General features: G+C 37.6%; 1 long non-coding RNA gene across 1 annotated transcript in view; it reads left to right on the forward strand.

Moving 5' to 3' along the window:
• Positions 1–12,627, forward strand: part of LOC140848651 (uncharacterized) — a 29,672-nt gene extending 17,045 nt beyond the window's left edge. Inside the window, exon 3 of the long non-coding RNA XR_012129746.1 lies at positions 11,961–12,627. This is a non-coding gene — a long non-coding RNA (uncharacterized lncRNA). The remainder of the gene's footprint in view (positions 1–11,960) is intronic.
• The last annotated feature ends 6,126 nt before the right edge of the window (positions 12,628–18,753 follow it).

Raw genomic sequence — 18,753 nt, forward strand, 5'->3', positions numbered from 1 at the left:
AAAGTTGTCCATTTTTCTAGGTTATCCAGTTTGTTAGCATATAGATTTTCATAGTATTCTCTAATAATTCTTTGTATTTCTGTGGTGTCTGTATTGATATTTCCTTTCTCATTTCTGATTCTGTTTATGTGTGTAGATTCTCTTTTTCTCTTAATATGTCTGGCTAGGAGTTTATCTATTTTGTTTTTTTTTCTCAAAGAACCAGCTCTTGGTTTCATTAATTTTTTCTATTGCTTTATTATTCTCAATTTTATTTATTTCTTTACTGATCTTTATTGTGTCCCTCCTTCTGCTGACTTTGGATCTCATTTGTTCTTCTTTTTCCAGTTTCAGTTATTGTGAATTTAGACTATTCATTTGGGATTGTTCTTCCTTCTTTACATAGGCCTAGATTGCTATATAATTTCCTCTTAGAACTGCCTTCTCTGTGTCCCACACAAGTTAGAGGATCATGCTGTTGTTTTCATTTGTACCCATATATTGCTTGATCTCTGTTTTAATTTGGTCATTGATCCATTGATTATTTAAGAGCATGTTATTAAGCCTCCATGTGTTTGTGAGCCTTTTTGTTTTCTTTGTACAATTTATTTCTAGTTTTATACCTTTGTGGTATGAAAAGTTGGTTGGTAGAATTTCAATCTTTTCGAATTTACTGAGGCTCTTTTTGTGGCCTAGTATGTAGTCTATTCTGGAAAATGTTCCATGTGCACTTGAGAAGAGTGTGTATCCTGCTGCTTTTGGGTGTAGAGTTCTATAGGTATCTGTTAGGTCCATCTGTTCTAGTGTGTTGTTCAGTGCCAGTTTCTGTGTTGCAGAAAATATTCTTTAAGATAAAGAGCTCTCTTCTTTCCTCCTCTCCTTTTTACTGGTTCAAGTACTGGATCTTGAATTTGGAACTAGGTACTAAGGATGCAGAAGGGTCCCTGGTGTCATCCCTGGACTGCTTACTTCTCTCAGAGCTAAACCTCAATCTCACTGATTGATATACTCAGAATCTCTCATTTTGGAGTAGTCATATCCATCTGTTTTCTTCCCTAAGAAATTTTTGCCAATTCTACAGTCAATGATATTTGCCTACATTATTCATCTAATAGTGTTTATAGCTTTGCTTTTTCATGTTGGGTGTTCAATCCATCTGGAGAACTTTTGAGTTGTTTGGTTCTTTTTTTATAGTGTATGTTAGGAGGCTACTTTTACTTTCCTACATTATGAGTCAATTTTCCCACTACCACTTGTTAAATGGTTCATTCTTTCCTCTCTGAGTTGTGATGCTATCTATTATATACCAGGTTGCCAATACTACATTGGATAGTAGTGGAATTGGGAAGTATACTTGTCTGGTTTCCATAGTAATTGGAAATCTACATTTTTGCACTAAATACAATGTCTAAGTTTTTTATGTGGAATTTTTATGTGGAAAACACAAATAGATGTTTTTCCTATATTTATTGAAATATTTTATATATTTTTTAAATCTGAAACTTCTCAATAGATTTATTGGATGCTAAATCACCTGTACATTCCTAAACTAAATCTCACCTGGGGTTTTTTGCATCTATAACTATAAGTAAAACTGGCCTATGATTATCTTTTCTCCTACCATCCATATCTGGTATAATATCAAGGTTTAACTAGATTCATAAGTTGGTTAGACAATTCTCCCCTCTTTTCTGAAAAACTGGAATAACAGAGGAACTAGTTGTTCTCTAAAAGTTTGGTAGAATTTATCTGCAAAACCATCCTGGTCTGGTGATTTTTTATTAGCACATGGTTGGGGTGGAGGAAGTGTGGCTGCTAGTAGTTATTGGTCATGCTTTTTACTTTTTTTTATTTTGTTATCATTAATTTACAATTACATGAAGAATATTATGTTTACTAGGCTCTCCCCTACCCCAAGTCCCCCCAACAAACCCCATTACAGTAACTGTCCATCAGCATAGTAAGATGTTGTAGAATCACTACTTGTCTTCTCTGTGTTGCACAGCCCTCCCCTTTCCCCCACCCGCCACATTATACATGCTAATCATAATACCCCCTTTCTTCTTCCCCACCCTTATCCCTCCCTACCCTCCTGTTCTCCCAGTCTCTTTCCCTTTGGTAACTGTTAGTGCATTCTTGGGTTCTGTGATTCTGATGCTGTTTTGTTCCTTCAGTTTTTTTTTTGTTCTTATACTCCACAGATGAGTGAAATCATTTGGTATTTGTCTTTCTCCACTTGGCTTATTTCACTGAGCATAATACCCTCTAGCTCCATCCATGTTGTTGCAAATCGTAGGATTTGTTTTCTTCTTATGGCTGAATAATATTCCATTGTGTATATGTACCACATCTTCTTTATCCATTCATCTACTGATGGACACTTAGGTTGCTTCCATTTCTTGGCTATTGTAAATAGTGCTGTGATAAACATAGGGGTGCATCTGTCTTTTTCAAACTGGAGTGCTGCATCCTTAGGGTAAATTCCTAGAAGTGGAATTCCTGAGTCAAATGGTAAGTCTATTTTGAGCTTTTTGACAAACCTCCATACTGCTTTCCACAATGGTTGAACTAATTTACATTCCCACCAGCAGTGTAGGAGGGTTCCCCTTTCTCCACAACCTTGCCAACATTTTTTGTTGTTTGTCTTTTGGATGTTGGCCATCCTGACTGGTGTGAGGTGATATCTCATTGTGGTTTTAATTTGCATTTCTCTGATAACTAGCGATGTGGAGCATCTTTTCATGTGTCTGTTAGCCATCTGAATTTCTTCTTTGGGGAAGTGTCTGCTCAGCTCCTCTGCCCATTTTTTAACTGGATTATTTGCTTTTTGTTTGTTGAGGTGCGTGAGCTCTTTATGTATTTTGGATGTCAAGCCTTTATCGGATCTGTCATTTACGAATATATTCTCCCATACTGTAGGGTACCTTTTTGTTCTATTGATGTGTCCTTTGCTGTACCGAAGCTTTTCAGCTTGATATAGTCCCACTTGTTCATTTTGCTTTTGTTTTCCTTGCCCAGGGAGATATGTTCATGAAGAAGTCACTAATGTTTACATCCAAGAGATTTTTGCCTATGTTTTTTTCTAAGAGTTTTATGGCTTCATGACTTACATTCAGGTCTTTGATCCATTTTGAATTTACTTTTGTGTATGGGGTTAGACAGCGATCCAGTTTCATTCTCTTACATGTAGCTGTCCAGTTTTGCCAACACCATCTGTTGAAGAGACTGTCATTTCCCCATTGTATGTTCATGGCTCCTTTACCAAATATTAATTGACCATATATGTTTGGGTTACTGTCTGGAGTCTCTAATCTGTTCCACTGGTCTGTGGCTCTGTTCTTGTGCCAGTACCAAACTGTCTTGATTACTGTGACTTTGTAGTAGAACTTGAAGTTGGGGAGTGAGATGCCCCCACTTTATTCTTCTTTCTCAGGATTGCTTTGGCTATTCCAGGTCTTTGGTGTTTCCATATGAATTTTTGAACTATTTCTTCCAGTTCATTGAAGAATTCTGTTGGTAATTTGATAGGGATTGCATCAAATCTGTATATTGCTTTGGGCAGGATGGCCATTTTGACGATATTAATTCTTCCTAGCCAAGAGCATGGGATGAGTTTCCATTTGTTAGTGTCCTCTTTAATTTCTCTTAAGAGTGTCTTATAGTTTTCAGGGTATAGGTCTTTCACTTCCTTGGTTAGGTTTATTCCTAGGTATTTTATTCTTTTTGATGTAATTGTGAATGGAATTGTTTTCCTGATTTCTCTTTCTATTGGTTCATTGCTAGTGTACTGGAAAACCACAGATTTCTGTGTGTTAATTTTGTATCCTGCAACTTTGCTGTATTCCGATATCAGTTCTAGTAGTTTTGGAGTGGAGTGTTTAGGGTTTTTTATATACAATATCATGTCATCTGCTAATAGTGACAGTTCGACTTCTTCTTTACCAATCTGGATTCCTTGTATTTCTTTGTTTTGTCTAATTGCTGTGGCTAGGCCCTCCAGTACTATGTTAAATAACAGTGGAGAGAGTGGGCATCCCTGTCTTGTTCCCAATCTCAGAGGAAAAGCTTTCAGCTTCTCACTGTTCAGTATGATGTTGACTGTGGGTTTATCATATATGGCCTTTATTATGTTGAGGTACTTGCCCTCTATACCCATTTTGCTGAGAGTTTTTATCATGAATGGATGTTGAATTTTGTTGAATGCTTTTTCAGCATCTATGGAGATGATCATGTGGTTTTTGTCTTTCTTTTTCTTTATGTGGTGGATGATGTTGATGGATTTTCGAATGTTGTACCATCCTTGCATCCCTGAGATGAATCCCACGTGGTCGTGGTGTATGATCCTCTCGATGTATTTTTATATTCGGTTTGCTAATATTTTGTTGAGTATTTTTGCATCTACATTCATCAGGGATATTGGTTTGTAATTTTTTTTTTGGTGGGGTCTTTGCCTGGTTTTGGTATTAGGGTGATGTTGGCTTCATAGAATGAGTTTGGGAGTATTCCCTCCTCTTCTATTTTTTGGAAAACTTTAAGAAGAATGGGTATTATATCTTCTCTGTATGTCTGATAAAATTCCAAGTAAATCCATCTGGCCTGGGGTTTTTTTTCTTGGGTAGTTTTTTGATTACTGCTTCAATTTCTTTGCTGGTAATTGGTTTGTTTAGATTTTGTGTTTCTTCCTTGGTCAGTCTTGGAAGGTTGTATTTTTCTGGGAAGTTGTCCATTTCTTCTAGGTTTTCCAGCTTCTTAGCATATAGGTTTTCATAGTAGTTTCTAATAATTCTTTGTATTTCTGTTGGGTCCGTTGTGATGTTTCCTTTCTCGTTTCTGATTCTGTTGATGTGTGTTGATTCTCTTTTTCTCTTAATAAGTCTGTCTAGAGGCTTATCTATTTTGTTTATTTTCTCAAAGAACCAGCTCTCGGTTTCATTGATTTTTTCTATTGTTTATTCTTCTCAATTTTGTTTATTTCTTCTCTGATCTTTATTATGTCCCTCCTTCTTCTGACTTTAGGCCTCATTTGTTCTTCTTTTTCCAATTTTGATAATTGTGATGTTAGAGTATTCATTTGGGTTTGTTCTTCCTTCTTTAAATATGCCTGGATTGCTATATACTTTCCTCTTAAGACTGCTTTCACTGCATCCCACAGAAGTTGGAGCTTTGTGTTGTTGTTGTCATTTATTTCCATATATTGCTGGATCTCCATTTTAATTTGGTCGTTGATCCATTGACTATTTAGAAGCATGTTGTTAAGCCTCCATGTGTTTGTGAGCCTTTTTGTTTTCTTTGTACAATTTATTTCTAGTTTTATACCTTTGTGGTATGAAAAGTTGGTTGGTAGAATTTCAATCTTTTTGAATTTACTGAGGCTCTTTTTGTGGCCTAGTATGTGGTCTATTCTGGAAAATGTTCCATGTGCACTTGAGAAGAATGTGTATCCTGTTGCTTTTGGATGTAGAGTTCTATAGATGTCTATTAGGTCCATCTGTTCTAGTGTGTTGTTCAGTGCCTCTGTGTCCTTACTTAATTTCTGTCTGGTGGATCTGTCCTTTGGAGTGAATGGTGTGTTGAAGTCTCCTAAAATGAATGCATTGTATTCTGTTTCCTCCTTTAGTTCTGTTAGTATTTGTTTCACATATGCTGGTATGCCTGTGTTGGGTGCATATATATTTACAATGGTTACATCCTCTTGTTGGACTGAGCCCTTTATCATTATGTAATGTCCTTCTTTATCTCTTGTTACTTCCTTTGTTTTGAAGTCTATTTTCTCTGATACTAGTACTGCAACACCTGCTTTTTCCTCCCTATTGTTTGCATGAAATATCTTTTTCCATCCCTTGACTTTTAGTCATGTCTTTGGGTTTGAGGTGAGTCTCTTGTAAGCAGCATATAGATGGGTCTTGCTTTTTTATCCATTCAGTGACTCTATGTCTTTTGATTGGTACATTCAGTCCATTTACATTTAGGGTGATTATCAATAGGTATGTACTTATTGCCATTTCAGGCTTTGGATTCGTGGTTACCAAAGGTTCCAGGTTACTTTCCTTACTATCTGAGAGTCTAACTTAACTCACTTAGTATGTTGTTACAAACACAATCTAAAGGTTCTTTTCTATTTCTCCTCCTTTTTCTTCCTCCTTCATTCTTTACATATTAGGTATCAAATTCTGTACTTTTTGTCTATCGGTTGATTGACTTTGGGGATAGTCAATTTAATTTTGCATTTGCCTCGCAATCAGCTGCTCCATCCTTGCTACTGTGGTTTTGCTACCTCTGGTGACAGCTATCCAACCCTCGGAACACTTCCATCTATAGCAGTCCCTCCAAAATAGACTGCAGAGATGGTTTGTGGGAGGTAAACTCTCTTAGCTTTTGCTTATCTGGAAATTGTTTAATCCCTCCTTCAAATTTAAATGATAATCTCACCAGATAAAGTAATCTTGGTTCCAGGCCCTTCTGCTTCATGGCATTAAATACATCATGCCACTCCCTTCTGGCCTGTAAGGTTTCTGCTGAGAAGTCTGATGTTAGCCTGATGGGCTTTCCTTTGTATGTGATCTTATTTCTGCCTCTGGCTGCTTTTAACAGTCTGTCCTTATCCTTGATATTTCCCATTTTAATTACTATGTGTCTTGGTGTTGTCTTCCTTGGGTGCCTTGTGTTGGGAGGTCTGTGGATCTCCATGGCCTGAGAGACTATCTCCTTCCCCAGATTGGGGAAGTTTCCAGCAACTACCTCCTCAAAGACACTTTCTATCCCTTTCTCTCTTCTTCTTCTCTTATCCCTATATAATGCAAATATTGTTCCGCTTGGATTGGTCACACAGTTCTCTCAATATTCTTTCATTCTTAGAGATCCTTTTTTCTCTCTGTGCCTCAGCTTCTTTGTATTCCTCTTCTCTAGTTTCTATTTCATTTATTGTCTCTTCCACCATATCCAACCTGCTTTTAATACCTTCCATCGTGTTCTTCAATGATTGGATCTCTGACCTGAATTCATTTCTGAGTTCCTGGATGTCTTTCTGTATCTCCATTAGAATGTTGATTATTTTTATTTTGAACTCCCTTTCAGGAAGAGTCACGAGGTCCATATCATTTAAATCTTTCTCTGGAGTTGTATTAACAATTTTACTCTGGACAAGGTTCCTTTGGCATTTCATGTTTGTATATGGCACCCTCTAGTGTCCAGAAGCTCTATTCTGGAGCTGCTCAGTCCCTGAAGCAATGTTGGGGGCCTCAGGGAAGCGGTACTGGTGCCTGGGGGGAGGAAAGAGCTGTTCCCCGCCTCCCAGCTGCTGTGCCTGTCTCCACTGCCTGAGCCAGTGGGCCAGCCACACAGGTATATTTTTGTCCCAGAGCAGCCAGATATGGATCCCTGCTTTCCACAAGCAGCCGGCATCTCAGTCTTCCCAGGAACTCTGCCTGTATTAACTTTCCAACCTGGTAGTCATGCAAGTCTCATGAAAGCACCATGAAATGTAGGTTTGTGCTCCCAGCATAGATCTCCGGAGCTAGGTATTCAGCAGTCCCAGGCCTTCCACTCCCTCCCTGCTCCCTTTGTCTTCCTCACGCCAGTGAGCTGAGGTGGGGGAAGGGCTCAGGTCCTGCCGAGCCACAGCTCTGGTACTACCCCGTTCGGTGAGGTCTGCTCTTTTCTCCAGGTGTGTGCAGTCTGATGCCGTCCTCTTTCCTGTTGCTCTCTCAGGATTAGTTGCACCAATTAAATTTTCTAATTGTATCCAGTTTTAGGAGGAAGCCTCTGTCTCTCCTCTCACGCCGCCATCTTTACTCCTCCTGGTCATGTTTTTTAACAGTACTTAGCACTTAATAGTCACTCAGTAATTATTTATTGAACAAATGAATGAGTGAATATTTTATGCAAAAGTGTTTCTTGTGTCAATGGGACAATTTCCTATTTTTCCATGAACTTACATATTTTGCTTGTTTTCAAAAAATGTTTGGCATAAAGTTGTTCATAACAATAGCAGACACTCTTGACTGCCTCTCTATCAGTCATTTCACTATCCCTCTATTTTTCTCTGCTGGATCATAGATTTCAGGAGAGTACAGCCCATCCCAGCCTCAGAGAGTGATTTGTAGAGTGATCCAGATTTGGCCAGTACCAAACATAGTGGTCCCCTTTTCCTTGTCACTGATTAACTTAGATGTGAGTATATGATGCAATTAGGCAGAAGAACATATGATAGAGGATAAGGGTAAGATTTTTTTCTTTGACAAAATAGAAAACACAGAAAGAAACATTCTGCCTATTATTGTAGTTGTGATAATGTGAAGCCTGGGGCTGCTACAGCTATCTTGGGTCTAGGAGGGGAGCTAGTCTGTGGATGAGTCTGATGCCCTGAGGATAAAAAAGTAGGGAGGTAGAAAGAAACTTGACTTTGATGATTTAATGAAGGTACAGTTAACCAGTCATTGATTTATCCTACATTTGTGCTTCTTGTTATATAAGATAATAAATTTCTTACTCTTAAAATTGGTTTCAGATAGATTTCTTTTTTACTATTTGTAGTCCCAAACATCTTGATACAACAAAACTCTTTTATGTTTTTTTGTATTTTTAAAGTTGTATTTTAATAGCTTTAAAGTTAAATTAAAATTTCTATTTTTGCTGTAGCTATGCTTATGTATTCATTTTTATTATGTAATTTATTTGTTCTGTCTTTGCAAAGAGTTTGCCTATCTTAGTTTTAGAGTTCTTTTCTTTAAGAAGCAAATTTTGGTTTTGTTAATTGATCCCTCCCCTCATTTAATTGGCATTTGCTTTTGTATATGATTCCCTTTATTCTTCAGGGAGTTTACTCTGTTATTTATTTTTTTAGCTTCTTTAATATTAACCTCATTTTATTTGCACTTTCTGGTTTTTCCTAAGAAAGACATTCAAAGATATTATTTTCCTAATAAAAAAGGCTTTAGCAACATCTCACTGATTATATATATATCTGTCTTTAATATCAAGTATTTCTTAATTTCCCTTGTTATGTCATCTTTACTCCTTTAGTTATTTAGAGGTATGATTTTAAATTTTCAAACATGTGGAGTTTTTTTTCAGCTCTCCTTTTTGTTATTAATTTCTATTTCTATTGCATTTGATTTAGATAACTGATCTTTATGATGTCAATTCTTCAGAACTTACTAATAATTCCTTTGTAGCTTAGTATGTTATCCATTTTATATTTCATGTGATTTTGAGAATAATTTGTACTCTGTGTTTGTGGATGCATTTATTCATATTAGCCTATACTCATTAATTGTTCAAATGTTTATATGCTTGCTTTTGTTCTCTCTGCTTTATCAGTTTCTAAGAGAGGTGTATTAATATTTCCAACTACCACTGTAAATTTACCCACTTTGCCTTGTAAGTCTATCAGTACTTTAATGTATTTGTAGGTTACATTATTAGGTGCATATATGTTTTTAATTATTATGTCTTCTCAGCATAAAGTTCTTTTTACTGATATATGTGGCCCTTTTTGTGGGTATGGATGTTTTGTTGTCCTAGCTTTCTTTTGATTTATATTTGCTTGGATTACATTTTTCATCTTGTTTTTAATTTGTTGAGTAAGTAATATGTTTACATGACTGAAACTCAAAATAATATTTAAAGATATACAGTGAAAAGTTTTGCTCCTACCCAGTTACCATCCATCCTGTACCAGTTATCATATTTTGCCTCTCAGCTCCAAATTTGCTCTTCTTTATGTTGCTCTGTGACACCAGAACTTGACCCTATCAACATTTCTCCTTTAGCAGATGGTATAATACTAGACCTTGGCAGTAGAGGGCACTGAGGTAAACTGCAAGAAGAAGGGGCTTGTCTTCTGGTATTGTGCTTTTCTTTCTGGCTTCTATAGTGTGGCTGCCAGCAGATGGCTTTCTTACTAGCAGGCAGCTTCTCTGTCAAAGGAATGCAGGACACCCAGTGATACACACACTCCAGCATCCTGTGGGCTACAGCCACACCCTCTCCAATGAGGTGGGAATCTTCACTTTGAGGGATGAAGGGCCTTTCCAAATTTGTTCCTCCTTGAGTACACTCCCTCAGCCTTAGTAGCAGCTACTCCCCAGATCTATGCCCAGTGTGCTAGCCAGTAGCCGATTTAAATATATATTAATGAAAATAAACTAAAAAATTCAGTCCCTCAGTCACACTAGCTACATTTCAACAGTTTAATAGCCACATGTGGCATACAACTACTGCACTGGGCAGTGCAGACACACAAATGTGTCCATCATTGCAGAACATTCTATTGGACAATACTGCTTTAGAGGTTTCTCTATTCCTCTTAGGAGTTAATCTCCTTTATTAGTTAATAATTCTTTACGTTGTAATAGTTAATATTATACTAGTTAATAAATCTTTATATTAAAGTTTCCCTGTTCAAATATTTCATGGTTTCTGTCTCCTGATTGGCCCCTGACTGAAACACACTCTGTTTTTCACATGTATCTTTCCAATGTTTTTATACAAATACAAGGAAAACCAAATATATATTCTTATCTCTCCCAACACACACATACACCCATTTAAACAAAAATAGCAAACTACATACACAGTGCAGAAGTTTGACAAACTACTGCCAGCAGGCCAAATCTGTCTGCACCCACTTGTTCACATGTTGTCTATGATTCCTTTCATGCTACACTGGTTGCATGGCAGGTGGAGTAGTTGCAACAAAGGTTATGTAGTCTAAAAAGTTGAAAATATTTACTGTGGCCCTACAAAAATGGTTTGTTGAACCCTGTTCTAGATACAGCTTTTTCAATTTAGCCATATATATTGTAGTTCTTTCCCTATTAAGATGTTAAAGCACCTCACTTAAAAAATTTTTAAGCTGCCTCATGTTTCACTGAATGGACACATCACAATATACCAATGGTCCTTTGGTGTGAATTCCATTTTGTTCCTATTTTAAGAATTATTTCAGAATAACCTTATATAAGCATCATTTTGTACACATGAAGTACATATATAAAATTAATACCCAGAGTGAAATTATTGGGTCAATGGGAAAATGCATTTTTAAATCATTATAAATATTGTTAATCTACGTAGGAATTGTACTAATTTGTATTCCAAAGAGCAAAGAATGTAAGTGCCTGTTTACCATCAGATCGTCGAATTTCTAGAATTTTCTCCAGTTTGATAGGTTAAAAAAAATATTTCAGGGTAGTTTTAATTTGCATTCCTCATATTACAAATGGGTGTTTGTGCATTTATAGACCAACTTCATGTCTGTGTGTGTGTGAAATACCTTTTCATGTCTTTGCCCGTTTTTCTAAGATTTCCAATAGACTTTTTTTGGTCTTGTTCTTATGAACTTCTAGGAGCTCTTCATATATTAGGGGAATCAATCTTTTGTAATATGAATTGTAAGTATATTTTCCCAGGTTGTCATTTGTACTTAGACCTTGTTTATAGTTTTCTTAAATGTGGTTAAATTGATCAATCTTAAATTGATCAATCTTTTCTTATTTGGTTTTTGGATTTTGACTCAATTAGAAAGAACTTTACTATTAATGTGTACAATTTTTTAGCTTTAAATCTTTGATCTATTTTTAATTTATCCTAGTATATGATGTGAGGTATAGATGAAACTTCTTTCTCAAATTATTATTCATTTATCCCTGAACTATGAATTATAAAGTTTATCTTTATTCTCAAACCTTTAGGCTAAACTAAATATCTATATGTATTTTGGTCTATTCCTGAACTTATTTTGTTTCTTTGGTTTGGTTGTTTATTCATGTGCTCATTACTCATATTAATTGTTGAGGTTTTTGAATACAATGTCTGATAGGGCTGCTTCTCCATATTCTTGGTTGTTTATTTTTTTATTTAAACTTTATAGTCGGCTTCTTAGTTGCAGGGGGAAAAAGCCTGTTGATGTGCTTGCTGAGAATTAGTATTTTTATGATGTTTAATCTTCTTCCTATTTAAGAAATTGTATGTCTTTACAGATGACCAACAGGCATATGCAAAGATGCTCCACATCGCTAATCATCAGGGAAATGCAAACCAAAACCACAGTGAGGTGTCACCTCACACCAGTCAGAATGGCCACTGTCCAAAAGACAAGAAATAACAAGTGTTGACAAGAATGTGGAGAAAAGGGAACCTTCCTACACTGTTGGTAGGAATGTCAATTGGTGTAGTCAGTATGGAAAGCAGTATGGAGGTTCCACAAAAAAATAAAACTGGAAATACCATATGGCCCAACAATTCCACTTCTAGGATTTTACCCAAAAACAAAATCTCTGCTTTGAAAAAGTTATGTTATATATACCTATGTTTATTGTCACATTATTTACAATAGCGAAGATATGGACAAGTGTCCATCAATAGATGATGGATAAACAATAGATGATGGTACATATACACAATGGAATATTATTCAGCCATAACAAGGAAAGAAATATTACCATTTGTGACAACATGGATGGACCTAGAGGGTATTGTGCTAAATGAAACAATTCAGGCAGAGAAAAACAAATGCCGTATGATTTCACTTATAAGTAGAATCTAAAATAAAACCAACAAAATAGCAATAGACTCATAGACACTGAGAAGTGACTGATGGTTGCCAAGGGGAGGAGTTATTGGGGTGGGTGGATGAAAAAGGTGAAGGGGATAAAGAAGCACAAAATCTCAATCATAATATGACATGTGGCAACTGACATGTGGCAAAAGGAGCAAAAACAATACAACGGAGCAAAAATACCTTCAACAAATGGTGCTGGGACAACTTGGCATCTTCATGCAAAAGAATTCATCTAGACACAGACATTTCATCATGGGGATGAAAGTACAGCATAGAGAATATAGTCAATAATTCTCTAATATCTTTATATGTTGACAGTAACTACACTAGTTGGGGTAAGCATCTAATCATGTAGATAACTGTCATATCGCTTATGTTGTATACTTGACACCAATATAATTTGTATATCAACTATGTTTTAATAAAAAATATTAAATATTATACTGAAAAAAAGAAATGGTATGTTTTACTGCTCAAGTTTTCTGTTGTATCTTTTACCAATATTTTAAGCTTATACATTGGTATTTTATCTTTTGTTGCTATTTTAAATAAAGTCATTCTTCCATTATTTCTTTTAATGGCTTCTGTATAAAACTTATATATTGATGCATTAGTCAGGGTTCTCCAGAGAAACAGAACCAATAGCATAGATATGGATATGGATATGGATATAGATATAGATGTAGATATAGATAGATAGGTAGATGTGTAAGAAGAGATATATTATAAGAATTGGCTCTTGCAATAACAGAGGCTGAGATATGCCATGATATGCCATTGGCAAGCTGAAGAACCAGGAAAGCCAGTGGTATAATTCAGAGTCCAAAGGTCTGAGAACTGATTGGATGGAAGAAATAAAAATGCCTTTTTTACAAGTGACATGATTGTCTGTTTAGGAGCTCTGAAAGAATCAACCAAAAAACACTAGAACTAGTAAATAATTACAACAAGTTTGCAGGATACAAAGTTAATATACAGAAGTCAATTACTTTCCTATATGTCATCAATGACAGTTGAAATCTGAAATTAAAAATACAATATATGAGTACCCCCAAAATGAAATATTTACATATAAACCTAACAGAACATGTACAAAATATATATGAGGAAAACTGCAAGAGTCTGATAAAAGAAATCATAGAACTAAATAAATGGAGGGAAATTCCATATGAAGACTCACTATTTTCAAGATATCAGTCCTTCCCAACTTGATCTATAGATTCAATGAAATACCAATGAAAAGTCCAGCAAGTTATTTTGTGAATTTTGAAAAACTGATTCAAAAGTTTACATAGAGAGGCAAAAGACCCAGAAAGAGCCAACACAATATTGCAGGAAAAGAATAGGGTTGGAGGGCTGACACTACTCAATTTCAAGACTTCTGTAAAGCTACGGTAATCAAGTCTGTGGTATTAGCCAAAGAAGAGATCAATAGAACAGAATAGAGGGTCCAGAAAAAACCCACATAGATAAAGTCAACTGACATGTGACAAAAGGAGCAAAAACAATACAACGGAGCAAAAATACTTTCAACAAATCGTGCTGGGACAACTGGACATGTTCATGCAAAAGAATTCATCTAGACACAGACATTACTCTTCACAAAACTAAGCCCAAATGGATCACAGACCTAAGTGTAAAATTGAAAAGTGCAAAACTCCTGGAAAATAACATAGGAGAAAATCTAGATGAACCTTGGGTATAGTGATGCCTTTAAGACACAACAAAAAAGGCATAATCCATGAAAGAATAGATAAACTGGGCTCATTAAAGTTAAACTTCTCTGCTCTGTGAAAGACGCTATCTAAAGAATGAGAAGACAAACCACAGGCTGGGAGAAAATATTTGCAAAAGACAAACGTAAAAAAGACCATTATACAAAAAATACAAAGAATTCTTGAAACTCAACAATAAGAAAACAAACAACCTGATTTAAAAATAAGCTGAAGACCTTAGCAGACACCTCCCCAAAAGAGATACACAGATGGCAAGAAAGCACATGAAAAGATGCTTCACATCATATGTTATCACAGAAATGCAATTTAAAGTAACAATGAGATATCACTACACACCTATTAGAATGGCCAAAATTCAAAACACTGACAACACCTAATGCTGGTGGGGATGTGGGGCAACAGAGTTCTCATTCACTGCTGGTGAGAATGCAAAATAGTTTTCTCTTGGAAGACAGTCTGTCAGTTTCTTACAAAACTAAATGTATTTGTACCATATGATCCAGCAGTTGTGCTTCTTGGTATTTACTCCAATGAATTAAAAACTTATGTCCACACAAGAGCCTGCACACAGATGTTTATAGCAGCTCTATTCATAATTGCCCAAACTGGGAAGCAACCAAGATGTTCTTCAGTAGGTGAATGGATAACTATACTGGGGCACTTCCAGACCCCCGGTAACTATCCCAGTAAATGGAATATTATTCAGGGCTAAAAAGAAATGAGCTATCAAGCCATTATGAGACATGGTGGAAACTAAAATGCTCATTACCACGTGAGAGAAGCCCATCTGCAAAGGCTACATACTCTATGACTCCAACTACGACATTTGGAAAAAGGCAAAACTATGGCGATGGTTAAAAAGTCAGTGCTTGCCAGGGGTTATGGGAAGGAAGATAAATAGGTGGGACACAGGACTTTTAGAGCAGTACATACTCTGCTCTAATAACTGCCAAAACTCCACTTGAAATAAATAAATTTTCTTGTATGTAAATTATATTTAACAAAGTTGATTGTAAATGATGTGAAAGACTATGCTGGCTTCCTGTCTGTGGAACAAAGTAAATGATTTCAAAAGAAGCTGCAGAAGGAGGATATTACAGGAAGGGAGAGGTAAAGTTCAATTGGTTTTTGGCTATGGAAATGCAGAGAGTATATTAAAGTTAAAATCAACAGGCCCTGGTGACTGGTGAATGGACAGAAGCATCAAGAACAACTCCCAGGTGTCTGACCTGAGCATTGGTAGGTGGACTGTCCTCTCTGAGCTAGGGAGCTGGACAGAAGTAGGTTTAGCTGGAAAATCATAGCTTCTGTGGCTTTTCCATCTCCATGGAGATATTGATTTCATCATTCTAAGTGCAAGAATGCTTTTTGTCTCAGGGGAAACTGAGGCAAGGGATTTATTCACATACAAGAAACTGGTAGGGCCAGACTTAGGGAAGTGCCCAAGACTCCAATGGCTGGGTGGCCCGTTGAAGTGAGGCAGTCTCCTCCTCCAGGTCTTTTGTCATCCCGAACAGATGAGCAGGCGGCAGACCTTTCTGAAACATTCTGCAAATTCCAGCGGCATTCTCGTCTGAGACTCTCTAGTCTCCACTGGGCAACATCTGAAGACGAAGCTTCATTTGGATTTGAGGAAAGGGTAGTGAAATTCTAGCACTTAGAAAGCCAGGAAAAAGAATGCCAAGGCCCAGATCCTACCTAACAAATGAAAAGCATACACTGAGCTTCTAGCAAACTTCACTTCTACAAATACCAGCACTGCCCTGGGGAACAGCAGAGACATTTGACTGGGCAGCAGCTGTGCAGAGGGTGCTATTTAAAGACTCCGTTTTTGCAGCCCAAGGACTCTGGGCTTAGGATTTGACTGGAAGGTGAAGAGAAGATAGCAAAGACTGAGGAAAGAACCAGAGTTGGAGAAAAACATCACCAGGTGGTTGGCTGTTGATGTGACCCCTGACTGTGTTAAATGGGCTCATTTTAATAAAATTATGTCTTTCTATCTCTTTCTCAGTGAATTAAATGCGTTAATTCATGGAAAGCGTTTGGAATAATGTCCAGCACATAGTACTTACAGGGGGACTGTCATTATCATTATTATCTCTCTGTCTACCTATCTACATATATATGCCCAGAGATGGAGGAACGCTCATCTATAATGACATGTTGCTGCTAAGTGGTAGGATTTATAGTGATTCTCTTTTTAAATCTCCTTTGTATTTTTCTATAATCTCTGAATTCTTTATCATGAACATGTTTTGTAAAAACTGCAAGACATTATTACAGGGGGGAAAGTGAAGACTCAGGAGCCAGGCTTCTAGGTTTAAACCTCAATTCTGCTGCTTGTGTCACCTTGAGCAAATTATTTACCTTCTCTGAGTCTGTTTTTTCCTGTGTTAAAGAGAGTAATAATGTTACCTATCTCATTGGGTGGCTATCTGAATTAAATGAGATAATCGGGAGGGTTGGCATGATATGGCACACAGAGCAAGATAAATGATGCCCATGTTATTAGCAGTAGAAGTTGTTGTGGCTGTGTTGTTTCCTCCTGGGGCAGGGGCCGTGTTCTAGTCACCTCAGTGGTCCCAGCACATAGTAGTTACTCCAGAAACAGTTGCTAGTTAAGCTGAAGCTACCTCAGGCATTGGTCTGGAAACATTCTCTGTCAAGGTAGGAAAAAGTAGGAAAAGTTCTCAGGTACCATTCCCCTGAAGATCAGGACTGAGTCTTTCTGGTGACTTATTTCTCCAAGACCCTTGAGGGTCTCCTGAGAGATGAGATCCTTAGAGGGTCCAGTCATTTTCTTGTTCTCCCAGATGGCCAGCCAGAAGTCAGAGCCATTGGCCCTATGACCCTATGCTGTTCTTTATGAATCACAGGCAAGGCTGTTCCCTGGGAATGCTTCATAATGAAAACCTCAAGTAAACAATTATGGAGAAACTGCAGCCATTGACCCTTTGACTCTGTGTATGTGTGTTTTGGGTGAGTGTTGAGGGTTGACATTCCTTGTAATGTCTCAAACCACCCTCAGAAGGAAAGAGTCCTTCCTATATTTTCTGAATGCTTTGCAAGAAACATGCATTCCTTTTAAAATAAGAAATGCAGAATTTAAAAAATCCTATTCTTTGTAACCATGGTCCCAGGAATTCAGTGTATGTGGTAGCCACATTTCCCACACTTTCTCTTTCTCGTCCTTATAGGGTATAGAGCCTTGTTAAGTGAAACAGGAGGACAGATTGTGCCTGCCAACTTATTCCTATTGTTTGACACTGGTGAACCTCAAGCCACCCACATTTACATGCAGTATATTGGCAATAAAAGTGTGTTTTAAAAGATCCATTAATGTGATAAATATTTTTTGAGCACCTATTGTGTGCCAAGCACCATTCTAGGTATTTGCTAAATTTGACAACCTCTCTAAAGGAGAATGCAGAGCTAATGGAAACAGCTGTGGTGTGGCTCCATGACTACAAGAGACCCAATGTCAGCTACAGTGTCTGGCCCCGAATGTGACAGTGATGTGTGAGAATAAGAGTGAAAGTGACTAATTGGGCAGCAACAAGGACAGCTGTGTACCCAGTAGGGGCCTGCTAAATATTGGCTTGACTGTGTGGCAGTGAAAGTAGCTGAATGACAATGACAGTGAAAACAACCCAAAGGGTGACAGCTGGGCACAGAGTCCAATTGCTACATTGTACAGAACTGTTTGAAGCTTGTGGTCATTGACAGTGGTCGCACATCAGACAGTGACAGTAAAAAATGGCGGAACGAATGACAGTAACAATGCAAGTGACAGTTCTGCCCAGATTGAATTTGTGATTAAAAACGGTGACAGAGTGGGAGTCAGTCTGACAGTGACAGCTCTCAGAACGACTGAATATTGACATTGTGGATGTAACAGCTGTCACCGCAGAGGGAATTCGGCGTTGTACCGAGACAACTGGATTTGGGCGGCATGACTGGCAGTGACAAAAAATTGGCTGCGTTTCAGTGACAGACTGACAGTGTGAGATTCAGTGGGCTAGCGCTGATGTGACTTATTTTGTCTGATACTACCTGGATCTGACTTAATCTATTTGACTGTATAAAGGTGGCAAGGGGAGCTCCGGTGCGCGACGCACAGTGTGCAACAGAGTGTGGGACAGAAACTGAGCAAAAGAAAGGCTGAGAACCGTTTACGCCCCAAAACCTCTAAATCCTAAAAGTGGGAGGGAAAGGCGGGATCAAAATGCCTTCAAGCACCACGATTGGCTGATATGAGTCTGTTAGCCAAGCACTTCCGAGCGGCGCCAAACCTCCCCACCAATGAGAATGCTTCTGGGGACGCGGCTCCGGTCACGTCTCCGCTTTGCAGGTGAACGTGGTTTGGGAAAAATGTGAAGAACGCTTTTGGGTCTTGTACCAAGAGCCTACCGCTAGGCTGCCTCGGAGAGGGGCCGTGGAACCCCATTAGAACTTTCCTAAGGGAGTGCGGGGAGC

The sequence above is a fragment of the Manis javanica genome, chromosome 4 (genome assembly GCF_040802235.1).
Source record: "Manis javanica isolate MJ-LG chromosome 4, MJ_LKY, whole genome shotgun sequence".
NCBI classification, from domain to species: domain Eukaryota; kingdom Metazoa; phylum Chordata; class Mammalia; order Pholidota; family Manidae; genus Manis; species Manis javanica.